Raw genomic sequence first — 19,576 nt, 5'->3', positions numbered from 1 at the left:
CATCCCCTAGTAACCCTTATTAATACCAAAAAAAAAAAAAGCAGGTCATGATGGCAGAGTAGAAGGATGTAGAGCTCACCTCCTCCAATTAACACGTCAAAAATACAATACATGTAGGGCAACTCTAACTGAAAATAAACTGGAGAATGGCAGAAAGAATCTCTACAACCAAGGCTGTAGAGAAAGAGCTACATGGAGTCAGGTAGGAAAAGAGAAGCAATCACGTCAGGACTTGTGCCCCGAGGATAGGACACAGAAGGGGTGCAGTGTATCAGAAGCTTGGATAACTTTTCTGAGGAGCGAGGGATTCCAACCACATGTGTACCCCAGCCCTAGGGTCTGACTCCAGAAAGATGAGTCCCCTTAGCTGGTTTAAAGCCAGTGGGACTTATAGGAAGGCTGTAAGAAACCAAGACTTCACTTGTGAAGAACATGCAAATGCTTACTTACTACTTATTCCCAGCAACAAGGTAGATGAAACAGACTGAAACTGTCTGGAAGTCTCACTGATGTGCCAGGATCATCCCAGCATGTGCTCTATCCATGCTGAGTGCCAGCTCTGCCCCCTTTAGCTCCAGCACAGCTCCCCACTAGGGCAAATGCTGCCATTATGGAGGAGTGCCCACTTGGGGGCACAGAGCCTCCTTGGACATGGCACTGCATCTTAAAGGGCAAAGGCAGCCATTGGTGACACTCACAGAGATGGTGGATTGGGAGCTATCTGGAGCTCTGAATGGTGAGCTGGAACTAGCCCAGTATGTGCCTGGGCTTGCACCAGGCACCCACTCCAGCCCCTCTTGCTTCATTGCTGCTTCTGGGGCAAAGGTGCTGTTGCCAGGGAGAGCACACACTTTGAGGGAATGGAGCCACCTTGGACCTGACCCTCAGGGCTTCTGCTCCAGCAACTTGGGACCTGCACCCATCCCTGATAGGTGACTGATGGCCACTAAGTATAGGAGAAACCCAGGCTCACATCTGGCTCTGGGTCTAGCCCATTCATCTCCAGCTCTACCTCCCACCCACCCATGATAAAAACTCTCATCAAAGTTGCTATAGACGAAACATATCTCAACAGAATAAAGGCCATTTATGACAAACACACAGCTAATATCATACTCAATGGGGAAAAGCTGAAAGTGTTTTGCTAAAATCAGGAGTAAGACAAGGATGCCCACTCTTGACACTTCTACTTAATATAGTATTGGAAGTCCTAGCCACAGCAGTCAAAAAAGAAAAAGAAATAAAAAGCATCCATATTAGAAGGAAAGAAGTAAAACTCACTAATTGCAGATGACATGATACTGTATATAGAAAACCATAAAGTCTCTACTCAAAAACTATTAGAAGTAATAAATGAATTCAGTAAAGTTACAGAATACAAGATTAATACATAAGAATCTTTTGCTTTTCCATACATTAATAATGAACAATCAGGAGGATACAGCAAGAAAACAATCTCATTTAAAATCACATCAAAAAAAATAAAATACATGGGAATAAACTTAACCAAGGAGAGAAAAGACCTATACTCTGTAAACTAATAAACACTGATAAAGGAAATGACAGATGATGTAAAGAAATGGAAAGAGATGCCTTGTTCATGGACTGCATGAATTAATATTGTTAAAATGTCCATATTACCCAACACAATCTACAGATTTAACGCTATCCCTATTGAAATACCCATGACATTTTTCACCAAACTAGACCAAATAATCCTAAAACATATATGGAACCACAAAAGACCCCAAATCGCCAAACGAATTTTGAGAAAAATGTACAAAGCTCAAGTGGCCACGCTCCCTGACTTCAGACTATATTACAAAGGTACAGTAATCAAAACAGCATGGTACTAGCACAAAAATAGGCAAGTAAATCAATGGAATAGAATAGAGAGCCAAGAAATAAATCCACACACTTCTGGTCAGTTAATTTATGACAAAGGAGGCAAAAATATACAATGGGGAAAGACAGTCTCTTCAATAAGTGGTGCTGGGAAAACCAGACAGCTACATGGAAAAGAAAGAAATTAGAATATTTTTTCACACCATGTACAAAATTAAACTCAAAATGGATTAAAATCATAAATCTAAGACCAGACACCATAAAACTCCTAGAAGAAAATGTAGGCAGAACACTTTTGACATAAATTGTAGCAATACGTTTCTGAATCTGTCTTCCGGAACAAAGGAAACTAAAGTAAAAATAATCAATTGGGAACTAATTAAACTTAAAAGCATAGGAAAACATCAACAAAACAAAAAGACAAACTACTGAATAGGAGAAAGTATTTGCAAATAATATGACTGATAACGAGTTAATATCAAAAATATATAAATACTACCCACAAGTCAATAACAACAACAACAAAAAAGCCAACTAAGAAATGGGCAGAATAGATATTTTCCCAAAGACTACATACAGATGGCAGCAAGTACATGAAAAGATGCTCAACATTGCTAATCAGCAGAGAAATGCAATTGTAAACCACAAGATATGACCTCACACCTGTCAGAATGGCTATCATCAAAAAGTCTAGAAATAGCAAATATTGGTGAGGATGTGGAGAAAAGGGTACCCTTGTACCCTTTTGGTGGGCATGTAAATTGGAACAGCCACTATGAAAACAGTTTGGAGTTTCCTCGAAACAATAACAGTATAACTACCATGTGACCCAGCAATTCCACTCCTAGGTATATACCCAAAGATAACAAAAACACTAATTTGAAAAGTTACATTCACCCTAATGTTCACAGCAGCATTATTTACAATAGCCAAGATATGGAAGCAACTTAAGTGTCTATTAACAGATGATTGGATAAATAAGAAGTGATAGACACACACACACACACACACACACACACACACTACGGAATAGCAGCCATAAATAAATTTTGCTGTTTGCAACAACATGGATGGACTTGGAGGGTATTATGCTTAGTGAATTAAGACAGCAGAGAAAGACAAATGCTGTTATCACTTGTATGTAGAATCTACAAAATGAAACCAATGAATGAGTATAAACAAATAGAAATAAATTTACAGGTATAGAGAATAAATTAGTGGTTACCAGTGGGCAGAGGAAAGGTTGGAGGGGACAAGATAGGGTAGGAGATTAAGAGGTACAAACTATTAAGTATAAAATAAAGAAGATACAAGAATATATTTTATAGCACAGGGAAAATAGCCAATATTTTATGATAACATTAAAAGGAGTATAATCTATAAAAATATTGGATCATTGCGCTGTACATCTAAAGCTAATATAATAAAGTATATCAACTATATTTCAATGAAAAAGGAGGTGTGTATGTTATATAGTAGTTAGATTTTTTAGCAGTTCAAATACATCAGAAATACATCTACATGTGGAACAACTCCTACAGAACACCTACTGAACGCTGGCAGAAGACCTCAGACCTCCCAAAAGGCAAGAAACTCCCCACGTACCTGAGTAGGGCAAAAGAAAAAAAAAAAAGAGAGAGACAAAAGAATAGGGATGGGACCTGCACCAGTGGGAGGGAGCTGTGAAGGAGGAAACGTTTCCACACACTAGGAAGCCCCTTCACTGGTGGAGACGGGGTGGAGGGGAAGCTTTGGAGCCATGGAGGAGAGCAGAGCAACAGGGGTGAGGAGGGCAAAGCGGAGAGATTCCCACACAGAGGATCGGTGCCAACTAGCACTCACCAGCCCGAGTAGCTTGTCTGCTCACCCGCCGGAACAGGCGGGGGCTGGGAACTGAGGCTTGGGCTTCGGAGGTCAGATCCCAAGGAAAGGACTGGGGTTGGCTGCGTGAACACAGCCTGAAGGGGGCTATTGCCACACAGCTAGCTGGGACGGAGTCCGGGAAAAAGTCTGGACCTGCCAAAGAGGCAAGAGACCACTGTTTCAGGATGCGTGAGGAGACGGGATTCAGAGCACCGCCTAAACGAGCTCCGGAGACAGGCATGAAATGCGGTTATCAGCGCAGACACCAGAGAGGTGCATGAAACGCTAAGGCTGCTGCTGCAGCCACCAGGAAGTCTGTCTGCAAGTACAGGTCACTATCCACACCTTCCCTCCCGGGAGCCTGTGCAGCCTGCCACTGCCAGGGGCCCGTGATCCAGGGACAACTACCCTGGGAGAACAAACGGTGCACCTCAGGCTGTTGCAATGTTATGCCGGCTTCTGCCGCTGCAGGCTCACCCTGCATTCCGTACCCCTGCCCCCCACCCCCCCCCCCCCCCGGCCTGAGTGAGCCAGAGCTCCCTAATCAGCTGCTGCTTTAACCCCATCCTGTCTAAGTGAAGAACAGACGCCCTCAGGCAACCTAAACGCAGAGGCAGGGCCAAATCCAAAGCTGAACCCCAGGAGCTGTGAGAACAAAGAAGAGAAAGGGAAATCTCTCCCAGCAAGCTCAGGAGCAGCAGATTAAATCTCCACAGTCAACTTGATGTACCCAGCATCTCTGGAATACCTGAATAGACAAGGAATCATCCCAAAATAGGATGTGGACTTTGGAAGAACCGTAGACCTGGGGTTTGCTTTCTGCATCTAATATGTTTCTAGTCTTATGTTTATCTCAGTTTAGTATTTAGAGTTTATTATCATTGGTATATTTGTTTATTGAGTTGGTTGCTCTCTTACTTTTTTAAAAATATAGATATATATTTTTTACCTTTTTCTCTTTTTGTGATGGTGCATGTGTATGCTTCTTTCTGTGATTTTGTCTGTACAGCTTTGCTTTTACCATTTATCCTGGAGTTTTGCCTGTCCGTTTTTTTCTTTTCCTTTTTTTATAGTATAGTTTTTAGCGATTGTTATCATTGGTGGATATGTGTTTTCATTTGGTGGCTCTCTGCTTTCTTCTTTTTCTTTTCCTTTTTAAATTACTTTTTAATTATTTTAAATTTTATTTTAATAACTTTATTTCCTTCTTTCCTTCCTTCCTTCCTTCCATCATTCCATCCTTCCTTTTCTCTTTCTTTCTTTCCTTCTTTCTTCCTTTCCTCCTTTCCTCCTTTCTTCCTTTCTTTCTTTCTTTATTTCCTTCTTTCCTTCTTTCCTTCTCTCTTTCTCTCTTTCTTTCTCCCTTATTTTCTGAGCTGTGTGGCTTACAGGGTCTTTTTGCTATGGCCAGGTATCAGGCCTGTGCCTCTGAGTTGAGACAGCCGAGTTCAGGACACTGGTCCACCAGAGACCTCCCGGCTCCACATAATATCAAAGAGTGAAAGCTCTCCCAGAGATCACCATCTCAATGCTAAGACCCAGCTCCACTCAATCATCAGCAGGCTACAGTTCTGGACACCCTATGACAAACAACCAGCAAGACAGAAACACATCCCCACCCATTAGCAGAGAGGCTGCCTAAAATCATAATAAGGTCACAGAAACACCAAAACACACCACTGGATGCAGTCCCACCCGCCAGAAACACAAGATCCAGCCTCATCCACCAGAATACAGACACCAGTCCCTTCCACCAGGAAGCCTACACAACCCACTGAACCATCCTTAGGTACTGGGAGCAGACACCAAAAACAATGGGAACTAGAAACCTGCAGCCTGTGAAAAGGAGACCCCAAACACAGTAAGTTAAGCAAAATAAGAAGACAGAGAAACACACAGCAAATGAAGGAGCAAGGTAAAAACCCACGAGACCAAACAAATGAAGAGGAAATAGTCTACCTGTAAAAGAATTCAGCGTAATGAGAGTAAAGATGATCCAAAATCTTGGAAATAGAATGGAGAAAATACAAGAAACATTTAACAAGGACCTAGAAGAACTAAAGATCAAACAAACAATGATGAACAACACAAAAAATGAAACTAAAAATTCTCTAGAAGGAAGCAATAGTAGAATAACTGAGGCAGAAGAACGGATAAGTGACCTGGATGATAAAATAATGGAAATAACTACTGCAGAGCAGAATAAAGAAAAAAGAATGAAAATAATTGAGGACAGTCTCAGAGACCTCTGGGACAACCTTAAACACACCAACATTTGAATTGTAGGGGTCCCAGAAGAGGAAGAGAAAAAGAAAGGGACTGAGAAAATATTTGAAGAGATTATAGTTGAAACTTTCCCTAATATGGGAAAGGAATTAGTCAATCAAGTCCACGAAGCACAGAGAGTCCCATACAGGATAAATCCAAGGAGAAACATGCCAAGACACATATTAATCAAACTATCAAAAAGTAAATACAAAGAAAAAATATTAAAAGCAGCATGGGAAAAATAACAAATGACATACAAGGGAATACCCATAAGGTTAACATCTGATCCTTCAGCAGAAACTCTGCAAGCCAGAAGGGAGTGGCAGGACATATTTTAAGTGATGAAAGGGAAAAACCTACAACCAAGATTACTCTACCCAGCAAAGATCTCATTCAGATTCAACAGAGAAATTAAAACCTTTACAGACAAGCAAAACTAAGAGAATTCAGTACCACCAAACCAGCTTTACAACAAATGATAAAGGAACTTCTCTAGGCAGGAAACACAAGAGAAGGAAAAGACTGACAATAACAAACCCAAAACAAGTAAGAAACTGGTAATAGGAACATACATATCAATAACTACCTTAAATGTAAATGGATTAAATGCTTCAACCAAAAGACATAGACTGGCTGAATGGATACAAAAACAAGACCCATATATATGCTGTCTACAAGAGACCCACTTCAGACCTAGGGACACATACAGACTGAAAGTGAGGGGATGGAAAAAGATATTCCATGCAAATGGAAATCAAAAGAAAGCTGGAGTAGCAGTTCTCATATCAGACAAAATAGACTTTAAGGGATCAATCCAAGAAGATGATATAACAATTGTAAATATTTATGCACCCAACATAGGAGCACCTCAATACATAAGGCAAATGTTAACAGCCATAAAAGGGGAAATCGACAGTAACACAATCATAGTAGGGGACTTTAACACTCCACTTTCACCAATGGACAGATCATCCAAAATAAAAATATATAAGGAAACACATGCTTTAAATGATATATTAAATAAGATGGACTTAATTAATATTTAAATACATTAAACAAAATGGACTTAATTGATATTTATAGGACATTCCATCCAAAAACAACAGAATACACTTTCTTCTCAAGTGCTCATGGAACATGCTCCAGGATACATCATATCTTGGGTTACAAATCAAGCCTTGATATATTTTAAGAAAATTGAAATTGTATCCAGTATCTTTTCCGACTACAATGCTATGAGACTACATAAGAATTACAGGAAAAAAAACTGTAAAATATACAAACACAGGGAGGCTAAACAATACACTACTAAACAACCAAGAGATCACTGAAGAAATCAAAGAGGAAATCAAAAAATACCTAGAAATAAATGACAATGAAAACACAGTGACCCAAAACTTATGGGATGCAGCAGAAGCAGTTCTAAGAGGGAAGTTTATAGCAATACAATCCTACCTCAAGAAACAAGAAACAACTCAAATAAACAACCTAACCTTACACCTAAAGCAATTAGAGAAAGAAGAACAAAAACCCCAAAGTTAGCAGAAGGAAAGAAATCATAAAGATCAGATCAGAAATAAATGAAAAAGAAATGACGTAAATGATAGCCAAGATCAATAAAACTAAAAGCTGGTTTTTTGAGAAGATATACAAAATTGATAAACCATTAGCCAGAGTCATCAAGGAAAAAAGGGAGAATACTCAGATCAAAAGAATTAGAAATGAAAAAGGTAAAGTAACAACTGACACTGCAGAAATACAAAGGATCATGAGAGATTACTATAAGCAACTATATGCCAATAAAATGGAAAACTTGGAAGAAATGGACAAATTCTTAGAAAAGCACAACCTTCCGAAACTGAACCAGGAAGATATAGAAAATAGAACAGACCAATCTCAAGCAGTGAAATTGAAACTGTGATTAAAATTCTTCCAACAAACAACAGCCCAGTACCAGCTGGCTTCACAGGCGAATTCTATCAAACATTTAGAGAAAACCTAACACCTATTCTTCTCAAACTGCTCCAAAATATAGCAGAGGGAGTAACACCCCCAAACTCATTCTACAAGGCCAGCATCACCCTAATACCAAAACCAGACAAAGATTTCACAAAAAAAGAAAACTACAGGCCAATAACACTGATAAATATAGATGCAAAAATCCTCAACACAATACTAGCAACCAGAATCCAACAGCATATTAAAAGGATCATACACCATAAGCAACTGGGGTTTAGCCCAGGAATGCAAGGATTCTTCAATATACTCAAATCAGTGTGATAAACCATATTAACAAATTGAAGAATAAAAACCATATGATCATCTCAATAGATGCAGAAAAAGCTTTCGACAAAATTCAACATCCATTTGTGATAAAAACCCTCCAGAAAGTAGGCATAGAGGGAACTTACCTCAACATAATAAAGGCCATATATGACAAACCCACAGCCAACATCATGCTCAAAGGTGAAAAACAAACTATTTCCATGAAGATCAGGAACAGACAAGTTTGCCCATTCTCACCACTATTATTCAACATAGTTTTGGAAGTTTTAGCTAGAGCAATCAGAGAAGAAAAAGAAATAAAACAATCCAATCGGAAAAGAAGCAGTGAAACTGTCACTGTTTGCAGATGACATTATACTATACACAGAGAATCCTAAAGATGCTACCAGAAAACTACTAGAGCTAATCAATGAATTTGGTAAAGTAGCAGGATACAAAATTAATGCACAGAAATCCCTTGCATTCCTATACACTAATGATGAAATATCTGAAAAAGAAATTAAGGAAACACTCCCATTTACCACTGCAACAAAAAGAATAAAATACCTAGGAATAACCCTATGTAAGGAGACAAAAGACTATAAGAGGGCTGCCCTGGTGGCACAGTGGTTGAGAGTCCACCTCCCGATGCAGGGGACATGGGTTCGTGCCCCGGTCCAGAAAGATCCCACATGCCACGGAGTGGCTAGGCCCATGAGCCATGGCCAGTGAGCCTGAGCGTCCGGAGCCTGTGCTCCGCAACGGGACAGGCCACAACAGAGAGGCCCGCATACCACACACACACAAAAAAAGTATAAGACACTGATGAAAGAAATTAAAGATGATACAAACAGATGGAGAGATATACCATGTTATTGGATTGGAAGAATCAACATTGTGAAAATAACTATACTACCCATAGTACTCTACAGATTCAATGCAATCCCTATCAAATGACCAATGTCATTTTTCACAGAAGTAGAACAAAAAATTTCACAATTTGCATGGAAACACAAAAGACCCCAAATAGCCAAAGCAATCTTGAGAAAGAAAAAGGAAGCTGCAGGAATCAGGTTCCCTGTCTTCAGACTATAGTACAAAGCTACAGTAATCAAGGCAGTATGGTACTGGCACAAAAACAGAAATCAAGATCAATGGAACAGGATAGAAAGCCCAGAGATAAATCCACGCACATATGTTCACCTTATTTTTGATAAAGGAGGCAAGAATATACAATGGAGAAAAGACAGCCTCTTTGATAAATGGTGCTGGGAACATTGGACAGGTACATGTAAAAGAATGAAATTAGAACACTCCCTAATACCATACACAAAAATAAACTCAAAATGGATTAAACACCTAAATGCAAGGCCAGACACTGTAAAACTCTTAGAGGAAAACATAGACTGAACATTCTATGACATAAATCACAGCAAAATCCTTTTTGACCCACGTCCTAGAGAAATGGAAATAAAAACAAAAATAAACAAATGGGACCTAATGAAACTTAAAAGGCTTTGTACAGCAAAGGAAATCATAAACAAGATGAAAAGACAACCCTCAGAATATGAGAAAATATTTGGAAATGAGGCAACTGACGAGTAATCTCCAAAATGTACAGGTAGCTCATGGAGCTCAATATCAAGAAATCAAACAACCCAGTCCAAATTGGGTAGAAGACCTAGATAGACATTTCTTCAAAGAAGATATACAGATTGCCAACAAACACATGAAAGGATGCCCAACATCACTAATCATTAGAGAAATGCTACAATGAAGTATGAAAACTACAATGAAGTATCACCTCACACCAGTCAGAATGGCCATCATCAAAAAATCTACAAACAATAAATGCTGGAGCGGGTGTGGAAAAAAGGGAACCCTCTTTCACTGTTGGTGGTAATGTAAATTGATACAGCCACTATGGAGAACAGTATGGAGGTTCCTTAAAAAAGTAAAAATAGAACTACCATATGACCCAGCAATCCCGCTGCTGGGTATATACCTTGAGAAAACCATAACAAAAAGATTCATGTACCGCAATATTCATTGCAGCTCTATTTACAATAGCCAGGACATGGAAGCAACCTAAGTGTCCATCAACAGATGAATGGTTAAGGAAGATGTGGCACATATAAACAATGGAATATTACTCAGCCATAAAAGGAAATGAAATTGAGTTATTTGTAGTGAGGCAGATGGACTTAGAGACTGTCATACAGAGTGAAGTCAGACAGAAAAAAACAAATACCATATACTAAAACGTATATATGGAATCTAAAAAAAAAAATTGTTTCTGAAGAACCTAAGGGCAGGACAGAAATAAAGATGCAGACGTAGAGAATGGACTTGAGGACACAGGGAGGGTGAAGTGGTAAGCTGGGACGAAGTGAGAGTGTGTCATGGACATATATACACTACCAAATGTAAAACAGATAGCTAGTGGGAAGCAGCTGCATAGCACAGGGACATCAGCTCTGTGCTTTGTGTCTACCCAGAGGGGTGGGATAGGCAGTGTGGGAGCAAAACTGAAGAGGGAGGAGATATGTGGATATATATATATATGTATAGCTGATTCACTTTTTTAAAAAGCAGAAACTAACATACCATTGTAAAACAATTATACTCCAATAAAAATGTTAAAAAAAAAAAAAAAGGAGAAATGGGGCTTTGGAATGAAGGCCTGGAAGGATTAAAAACTTAGATCCTCCCCCAGTGATTGTGAGGTTGACTGAGCAGAAGGAGACTGGTTTTGCCAAACAATTGGAGGCAAACAGTTCACAAGTGTAGCCACACACTTGGATGTTTGATTTTCTCCCTATAATCTTACAGCTGGCCTAGGCCTGGAGAAGTCAGTTTAAAGAATATGTACAGAAGTAAGTGTAACTGGGCTGAGACTGTGAAAGAAAAACAGGCAAAACACTTTCTCAAGCACTAGGAAAAGAGAGGTTGGAATCAGAAGCCAAGGGATTTAAAATATAGAAACAGAAATGAGAAGATGATGGAAGGAAGTCGAAATGTGAATGGACTGGAAATCCCAGGAAAGAAGAGCAGGCATTGTTGGGCCTCGGACCACAAAAGGGGGAAGTATGGTAAATGATCCTAAACTTCCTCTCCAGACTAATTTTTAAATTATTTAATTAAGTTTCATAATACCCGTTGAGATTTTTCATTAAATTTTATTATACGTATACATCCACAAGGAAAAAGTAATATATTTACATTGTTAGACATTATCAGTCAAAAGCATGTTAAATATCAGTCCATGCAAACCTTATATTATGTCACTTTGCCGTGTTTGGTTGTTGTCTACAATACAAATTGTAATTGCGTGCACAATTCTCATTCCACTGGGTGTTCACTCTTGTGTCTTTAGAAAATTAAACGTTTAAGTCACCAAATTGATGACTGTTTCTTTAGTATGAGCAGAATTCAATAACAGGGACTCCATGGTCTGTCAGTGAAAATGCTTTACCCTGCTTGTAGGGATGGATCTATTTGAGCCTATAATTAAATCTTACACGGGCTTATTCTGACATATTTACTTTTGACAATTTAAGAAGCCAATATTACCCATTATTATGTATACATTATTGATCTTCTGAATTTTAGTTTTCAACTCCATATCATGGATTAAAAAAATAGAATTTTATTCTAATAGAAAAGTTATCTTCTTTATTTCCTTTCAGCCAGCCTATTGTGAGGCTAAAATATGGTCAAAATCAAATAAATATTATACAATGTAAATTATCGTGAAATGTAATAGATTACCACCAATATTTATCATATTTACAATATCAATATTTAATATATACACCAAATTTGGATTTAAATATGTGTGGGTTTAAATATTTATATGTTTAAATTTCAGCACCATTTCTTATTTATGAACTGTGTCATCTAGAGCAACTATTCATATCTCTAAACTCTCTATTTCCTCATATGTAAATTGCATGTAATAATACAGGCCTCAGGGACTTCTCTGGTGGTGCAGTGACTAAGACTCCATGCTCCCAATGCAGGGGGCCTGGGTTCAATCCCTGGTCAGGGAACTAGATCCCATGTGCATGCTGCAACTAAGCGTTCATGTGCCACAACTAAGGAGCCCTCCTGCTGCAACTAAGAACTGGTGCAGCCAAATAAATAAATAAATATTAAAAAAATAATATAGGCCTCAAAGAATAGTGGTATGTATTTATTTGTCAGTTATTAATAATAAATTGATTATTATTGATGTGGAACTTCTTAGACAATATATTTTACAAGAAAGATTGATATATAATATCTTTATAAACGTTACATGATTGAGCTGAGAATTCTGAAGATAGAATATACTATATTCATCTTTAGTTTGCATTTTTATGTAACAATGTGCATAACTTATATGAATCATTTCTTTTTTCATGTTAAACTGAGAACTTCAAACAAGGCCTAAGGAAAACCACTCTAAGAGCACAGTGATGGATTTCTTGAAGTGTTTTGTTCCCCATCAGAGGAAGAAACAAAGTGAGACCCAAGAAGATATAAGAAATAAGTAATCTGTTTAAGAACAAAAAAATGGCACTATGTTGGAACATAATGTGCCAGAAAAAAATGGATTTGAAATGATACAGAATCTAGGTATACACAGTAAAGAGGAAAAAAAAAATAGATGTGCCATAATGGAAAAGAAAGATTACAGAAAAGGCAGTTCAGGAAGCACATTTCTATGTTGTTATCCTATTTTCCTTTCCCTCTTTTAGAAGTAATACCTCTCCCAATTAATTTCCATCTATGCACATATTCACTGTGTATTATTTAGAAGAGGGTCAGTTCCATATTTTAAAAAGGGATGAGATTATAAAAGGAGGAAAGTGTAATGAGGTAGAAAACTGAAGGGAAAAAAACACGAAATAAGATTAGATAAAGAGAAATGAAAAAGAAACCATATAGTTGTATTTTAATACATTAACCAAATAATTTTGCTGCAAAAACCAAAAACTGGCTAGGCCAAAATTTAACAAAGGGCCGTTTTATGTAAAATGTTTCTTCACAAGTAAAAGTCTATGGAATTCTGAGATCATTCAGTAGATTAGATATATCTGCAAATCACTATCAATCAAGCTGAAACCTCTGCAGTATGTACTTTCATGATTATTTTTTAAAAAAAATTCACCCCTATGAAACAAGAATAGCTCTTTTTTCTCTTTGGTTAATAAAATTAACAAATAAATACAAATATATAGGGAAAAAAAACATGTAAAGTGTGTTCACTGCATGACCCAGTTGTGCACACAGTTGAATGTCTTTCCTGTGTCTTTCTTGTGTTTTCCTGGAGAAAATACTTCAGTGCTTCCTTTGTCTTGTTTTCTGTAACTATTTTTAAATTTTCCCCAAATGATCCAGAGATCTATTCTCCTTCTAGAATTAGACTTTTTCCCAACCATAATATTTTCTTGCAGATGCTTCTTCTGTTTCACTTTGAACTGGTTTTTCTCCACTCATGCAGCAGTCTTCTTCCTTGAACTTCCATTCATCTTCAACTTAGGACTTCCTCCACTACGTCCCATCCCTTGTCTCCTGATCTTCATGTTTTCCTGTTTTTAACTCAGTAATATTGTTGGAGTCCATCCCTCAGTAATTATCTTGGGTCCTGGTGTTGAATCTTTCTCGGATTCTTTATCAAATTGACTGGGTAATGGCCAGGATGCCTTAAGCAGTCACTCTGGGTGGTAACTTCTCTTTCTGGGAGGGTGTGCTGTTACTGTTGAATCATCTTTCTGTGGTATCATTAGGTACAAAAGCTTTGAAGTAAGACCTAAATCCAAAATTCTCACAGATGTTGCATGAAAACAGATTTCAGAAAGGATCTCTGTGCTCTTTCACAGGCAGGTAAACATCTGTGAGAGAGAAAAAGGAAAGCAGGAGAGACAGAGAGAAACTCACTTAAAGGCTTAACTTTGAACAAAACAGGCCTTAGGCCTTTTCTTTCAAATCGATGTCTCTACTTATATGACTTCCTGCCCCTCTACTAGGTAACAACTGAAGTCTCACTTTGTGAACTAATTTACATTGAGCTCTTCCTTTAAAGTGACGTTTGTTTTCCCTAATGAGGATCAGCTGTGAGCAGGGGTGGCCAAAATAAATTCCCTTTAACAAGCTGTGCCTCTGCTTAGGCTGAAATTTGGAGAAGAGGAGAGGCCAAGAATACATAAAAGATCTTGAGCCTGCCGGTTAACATTGAAGATCCTATAAATGCAATGTATTTAGACTCACCACATTTTTCTTTATTAAGGAATTATTATATTCCAAACACTAAAGCTACAAAATGAGGATAAACAAAGCCATGAAAAGAATGACCATCTTTGATAGCTCTTGGGCCATAAATTAAACTTTCTCTATTTTTAATAAGTGTACAAAATTTAGATCAAGGTTCATTTTATTAAAATTATTTGTTTTTCTTTGTCTTTTCATTTTATCAACTAGTGGCTTAGAAGTACTCATGCCATCACAAAATGAAGAACAAGAAAACAAAACTACAAATTAGAAAGGGTCAATCTATCAGGATTATAGCTTGATCTCTGTTATTACTGAGATCAGTGAAAGACTAACAGTTATTACTCTTTCATTGTATTTCTGCTTCCTGAACATGTATTCAAACATATCATCTACGATTTTCTTCTCTTTCAAAGAGCTGGAGGGCTGGAGTTGGGTATTTCTCTTCTGCCAGTGAGGTTAGGCTTAGATAAATTCCAAACTGTTTGGCTCTGGTAAAAGTTTCCCTTGAGGGTGCACTTTGTTAAGAACAGGGACATGTGGGCATATTTCAGAATAGTGACTTTCCCCTCCCCCTGCCAGAAGTATGAGAGAATTTTTCCTCTATTCTTCACAGTAAGAATCTAATGGGACTCCTAGAGGTAAAACGTATAAAAGATTGGGGCCACATGGAGATTTTAACTCTCAAGCTAGTGCACACTGAGCCTCTAGCACTCTGTCAATATAGTTTGTGTTCCTACTGGGATTGGCACCAGTGATGGGATTCTGTTCCACTTCTGGGTTTATACTCCCAATAAGCTGTGATTCTCTGTATTCTCCTATTTCTCCAGGTTTAGGGGCAGCAGCTTGCCTTGTGGCTTTAGCTCCCTGATGACTCTAAAAAGAGTTGCTGCTTTTCAGTTTATTCATCACCTTTCCTGTTGTGAGGAAGCAAGTAACAACTTTCAGGCTCCTTACAATTTGGACTAAAACCCGAAAGTACAATCAACACAATATACAAAAATCCTTTTACGAATTCTTCTCTTAGATTGTCAGTTCATCTCTTAGATAGGTCAATGACAGTTATTTCCTATGTGACTTTTAAATCTTTTCAGTGTTAAAATGCATGTTTCACTTTATCCTTTCCCCAAAAGGTATATCTAGATAATTCTTCAATTTTGCTGACTTTTCACCAAATCAGTATTCTTAATCATTGTACTTAGGAACTGGGTCCAGAATAATTCTCTCACTGATGGTGGCATTTATTAATCCATTTGGGAATTTTGTTCTAGACCTTGCTAAGTGTAAAGACCTGGGCGAGGTACTGAATTCTACACAAAGAGGAGTAAGATGTGATTTCCACTTTCAAGGTCATAACAGTCTATCGATAAGTTGCCAAGATACACTTGGAATGTGCAAAGTGATAAAATCGCAATGCATTAGTTTCCTGTGGTTCCTATAAAGACATCAGAAACCGGTGCCTTAAATCTATAGAAATTTATTGTCTCACAGTTTTAGAGGCCAAAAATCCTAAATCAACGTGTTGGCAGGGCTACATTCCCTCCCAAAGCTAGAGCGGAGCATCTATTTTTGCCACTTCCAAATTCTGGTGACTCCACGTGTTCCTTGGCTTGTGGCTATACTGCTCCAGTCTCTGGGTCACACAGCTTCTTCCTCCTGTGTTTGTGTTTCTCCTTTTCTGTCTGTCTCAAAACTGTTTCTCTCGCATAAAGATAAATGTGATTGCATTTAGGGCCCTCCTGGTTAATCCAAGATAAGTTTTTCCTCTCAAGATTCTTAACTTAATCACATCTTTTGCCATACTAGGAATAATTCAGACATTCTGAATATAAGGGCATGGACCTATATTTTGGGGGCCATGATTCAATTCATTATGGCCAATAAAACACCAAAACCTATAGAAATAGAGAAAGAAGTCAGGGAACGCCCTGCTTTTAAGGTAGGTATATTTAACCTGGTAGAGAGAAAGAGTTTTAATGTTTTTTTTGTTTTTAAAGACAAAAAAAATCCATGCTGAGTGATTACTTCTGTGTCTCTCATAATCCTAATCATGAATACATATTATGTTATTTAAACATCACAAAATCTTAATCAGCATATGATTATACCAAGTGATTTGTAGCTGAGTTCAAGAATTTCAAGGACATTATAGGATTATTCTAATTTCTCTAGTCATAATGCTCATAGGTTATAAAGTCAGGACTTCCACCCACATTTTTCTGACCGAAAGCTCATGAGCTTTTAAGAAAAAAGAATACGATAATAATAATATTCGTATAATTAGTGTTAACTAGAAGAATATGTTTTCTTTTATCTTCAGAGTATGATGTGTTTACTCTAAGTTCGTTTTCTTTTCATTAACTCAGAATTTGAGGGCAGCACTTTTTGGATTATTCTACTAGCTCCCCAGTTATCATTAGAACTGCTACTACACTCAACTGGTGAGCCAGTAAAAGCCGGCTTTAAAAGCAAGAAGGTTTATGCCATGTGCCTATGGGGCTTGCTGTCAGAGCAGTCCTGACACATCCCATAGAAGCAGAGAAAATGGAACCTCTGAGCCAGAGGTAATAGCAGAACTGACGAAATGAGCAGCTGTGCTCACAGGCTGCAGTAGCATCATCATTTCTTCCTGTTTATTGTTATATTCTTACTGAGGATAAGAAAAGACTTTTTGAGGTAGGCTTGCCATCAATCAGTTCCAGAATGCTTGGAGGTGAGGGAAGCTTGGCTTGTACATGAAGAGCAAAGAATCTACATTCCATAAAGCTGAGCATCACATAGACTGTTTTGCCTTAAAGCATAAATGAAGATCAAAGTAGAGAAGAGATTTAGTGGCACAATTTGATAGATCCTTGTTTTTTGAAAAATAAATCATATGACAAATTAATAATAGAAGACAAGAGACTTGAAAACTTAAAGAAAACTGGGCTGTTTATCTCCAATTATAACATTGTTTGATGAAATTATTTTGAGGTTTTAGTAAGCTCTAGGCTTTGAGAGATCAAGCTATAATCCTGATAGATTGACCCTTTCTAATTTGTAGTTTTGTTTTCTTGTTCTTCATTTTGTGATGGCATGAGTACTTCTAAGCCACTAGTTGATAAAATGAAAAGACAAAGAAAAACAAATAATTTTAATAAAATGAACCTTGATCTAAATTTTGTACACTTATTAAAAATAGAGAAAGTTTAATTTATGGCCCAAGAGCTATCAAAGATGGTCATTCTTTTCATGGCTTTGTTTATCCTCATTTTGTAGCTTTAGTGTTTGGAATATAATAATTCCTTAATAAAGAAAAATGTGGTGAGTCTAAATACATTGCATTTATAGGATCTTCAATGTTAACCGGCAGGCTCAAGATCTTTTATGTATTCTTGGCCTCTCCTCTTCTCCAAATTTCAGCCTAAGCAGAGGCACAGCTTGTTAAAGGGAATTTATTTTGGCAGCCCCTGCTCACAGCTGATCCTCATTAGGGAAAACAAACGTCACTTTAAAGGAAGAGCTCAAAGTAAATTAGTTCACAAAGTGAGACTTCAGTTGTTACCTAGTAGAGGGGCAGGAAGTCATATAAATAGAGACATCGATTTGAAAGAAAAGGCCTAAGGCCTGTTTTGTTCAAAGTTAAGCCTTTAAGTGAGTTTCTCTCTGTCTCTCCTGCTTTCCTTTTTCTCTCTCACAGATGTTTACCTGCCTGTGAAAGAGCACAGAGATCCTTTCTGAAATCTGTTTTCATGCAACATCTGTGAGAATTTTGGATTTAGGTCTTACTTCAAAGCTTTTGTACCTAATGATACCACAGAAAGATGATTCAACAGTAACAGCACACCCTCCCAGAAAGACATTTCCATGTGATATAATTTTTGATGTTTAATAGCAGCATAAATTTTCAAAAGGCAAACAAGGTGTGTTAGGTGCATGTGAGGAACGAATCAACTTCCCTGTGCCAAAGAATGATACCAAAATGGTAAAATGAGCTTCTGACACTATCTTTTCAGCAAATCTCTACTAGAATTTTTCTTAGCTCTAAAAAATAACAGAGCTTTGAGTCCTATTTGGTAATTGTCTTGATCCTGGAAAGAAAAGCATAGCCAATGCCTGAACAAGCTCAGAAATTATTACTTATTGTGTGTTCTCCATGCACCTAGATTTGTTCTAATAATGTTATATACTCTACCATATTTAACCTTTACAATAATGCAGGAATTAAGTACTAGATTTACCTAATTTTATAGATTAAGAAGCTGATATTTTAAGAAGTCATGTGAATTTTCCAATATGACACACCTAATAATAAGTGAAATCAAAATTTAAACTCAGTAGATTGACCCACATACATGGAACCATTGCTTTAAGAATATTCCTGAAGTAATGGATACTTTTATTTGTCTTATGTGTAGCCACTTTTATATTTTCAAGAAGTACAGAAGACTGAATATGAAACACTTATCAAGGACATATAGGTTTATACTGTGTCAGTAGGATTCAGGTGTACTATAATAACGATGTCCAATGAGGGCATTGTTAGCATTTGAACTGGATAAATGGGTTGATTTTTAATTTCTCCTAAAAGTAGATCCAGTTAACATAAACACATGTGTAAGTTACCATGCCTCCTATAGTAAAATGGTGAGGAATTTTTAGACATTCTTTATGTACATAAAAATGAGATTCTTGGGTCCACAGCTATTCTGTATAGATATTTTTTCCAGTAAAACAATATTATTTGATATCTACGTTTACCATTATAGGTCCTAGATGACTTTTACCACTCTGTTCATAATACTTTTAACAAAATAAAAATCATTTGACTCAAAATTCATGTAAGTAAACTCTTAAATCGGGCAAATGAATATCACCCAAGCGATTTCCAGGAGGAATAATGAAAATGGGATTTTGTGAGGGTGTTTTAGCATATTTGTTAGCTAGTCGATAGTGGTGTTGCTTTAAGATGAGAGGTGATTACTCTGAATTTATAAACCTAAATTTTGTTGTTTGTCACTTTCAAGAGAATTTACAATATAAAGTTTGCTTTGTCAATAACCATCAAACCTTAATGACAAACAAGAAAATCTACTCCTGT

This window comes from Leucopleurus acutus (assembly GCF_964270905.1).
Source record: "Leucopleurus acutus genome assembly, chromosome: 9".
Classification (NCBI taxonomy): domain Eukaryota; kingdom Metazoa; phylum Chordata; class Mammalia; order Artiodactyla; family Delphinidae; genus Leucopleurus; species Leucopleurus acutus.
Note: the sequence above shows the minus strand (reverse complement) of the source record.